Below are 2,055 nucleotides of genomic sequence, written 5' to 3' on the forward strand. Positions count from 1 at the left end.
ACTATATAGAATAGAGGCCTGGTGCATGGGTGGGGGCTGGCTAGTTTGCCCTGAAGGGTGTCCTGGATCAGGGTGGGGGTCCTCCCTGGGCAGCCTGGCCACCCTGGATGAGGGGATGATGGCTGTTTGCAGCTGGTGACACACCCTTCAGGGTGGTGGTCCACACTGGGGTGCCTGGCCATTCTGGGTGAGGGGATGATGGCTGTTTTCAGGCTGGGGGTGACTGAAGCTCCCGCTCCCAACCGCTCCATTTTTTCTTTTTTTAATTCTGGGCCGGCTTTAGCTCTGAGGTTCCAGCTCTTAGGCCTCCGCTGCTGAAAGTAGATAATCAAAACAATGTATAACTCCAGCTCTGAGATCCCAGCCAGCTGAAAGCAGGTTTCTGGAGTGTTTTTTAGCTTCTATATGTTACTATGTTTCAAACTGCCCGCTCAGAGGCCTGCAGCGGCAGGCGGGGAACTTTGGAGTCTGCTGTCACTGAAGCAAGCAAGCCTCATGTTCAGTTTAAGCTGCCTGGCTGCTGGTTGCTGTCTTGGCTGTCAGTTAATTTGCATATCTCGCTGATTAGCCAATGGGAAGGGTAGCGGTCGTACGCCAATTACCATGTTTCTCTTTTATTAGTGTAGATGTTTTAGCATACTTAATCCCAATAACAAAACTAGGATACTGTTGCCCTAACCGGCTTGGCTCAGTGGATAGAGCATCAGCCTATGGACTGAAGGGTCCCAGGTTCGATTCTGGCCAAGGGCACATGCCTGGGTTGTGGGCTTGATCCCCAGTAGGGGTTGTGCAGGAGGCAGCCAATCAATGATTCTCTCTCATCATTGATGTTTCTATTTCTCTCTCTTTCTCCCTTCCTCCCTGAAATCTATAAAGAAATATATATATTTTTTAAAACTAGGATACTGTCAATACTCACATTACACAGAGAAGGAAACTGAGTCCCAGAAAGGTTAAGTAACTCTCTAGGACCGCATTGCTCAAGAGTGGCTGAACCGTAATTTGAAGCCAGGTATTCTGATTCCAGAACCCAAGTACTTTACCACCAGTCTATGTCTGGGACTAAAATATACTTTTCGCAGTGTCTCCATTTGAAATCACTGAGAGAAGGATCTTGTGGCTTATCTTTAGGGCCACAGATCCCATTACTCTGGCTCATATTAAAATAATGGTTAATCCAATAAAATTCGTGCACTGCAGTCAAAACATTTTTTTAGTGTTTGCAGTTGTTTGAATTTTTATTTTTAATCAATTTTTAATATTAACATTGAGCATCGCATTAATATCTTCAGAGAGATCGTTAAGAAATAAAAGCTGAACATAGACACACAGACTTTTGAGAGTGATGCTATAAATTACACATCTGTACCAGGCTGCTTTTATGCTCCAGGTTCGGAGGTAGAAGGCAGGACTGGAAGTGCGACCTGACTGTTTACTTGCTTTGCCTCTCACCTGTGTTCTTTGGGAAACAATAGTGGCAGTATCATTACCACATCCTCATGCTTTTCAACTTAAGGCACGATAAAGTTGCCATGAGTGCAATTGCTTCTAGGAGAATAAAACTTCTTCCTCTTCTCTAGTTATTTGCAAAGTGAATAAAAACAAAACAGAGAAAAAATTCAGTGAGTTGCTCTAAAAAATATGCTGCAACCGAGAAAACAAAAAGAAAAGCATTATTATCAGATGAAAATAACACCTTTGAATAAATATTTATGCATGTTTTCATAGTTTTCTGGCTTATGCTCCTTCATGTACCTTGCAGGCAGTTAAAGAAACAACTATAAATCATAAATAAAGAATAAAATGAACTCCATGAAAGTCTCTGATTACTCCATTACTGAAATCCAGCTTAGCAAATCATTTCTTTTCCTTCCAGTATATTTCTATAAACAATCCAAGACAAACCTGTAGGATTTATAAAATGCATTTAATGTAAATGAAAGTAGAACCATGAACAGAACTGGCAAGAAATTAATTCATAATTCCCTCTGGCAAAAAAAAAAAAAGTGTTGGGAAAACAACATTTTCCTAACGAGAAACACTAAGGAAATTTGT

This window comes from Myotis davidii, unplaced genomic scaffold (genome assembly GCF_000327345.1).
Source record: "Myotis davidii unplaced genomic scaffold, ASM32734v1 scaffold206, whole genome shotgun sequence".
Taxonomy (NCBI): Eukaryota; Metazoa; Chordata; class Mammalia; order Chiroptera; family Vespertilionidae; genus Myotis; species Myotis davidii.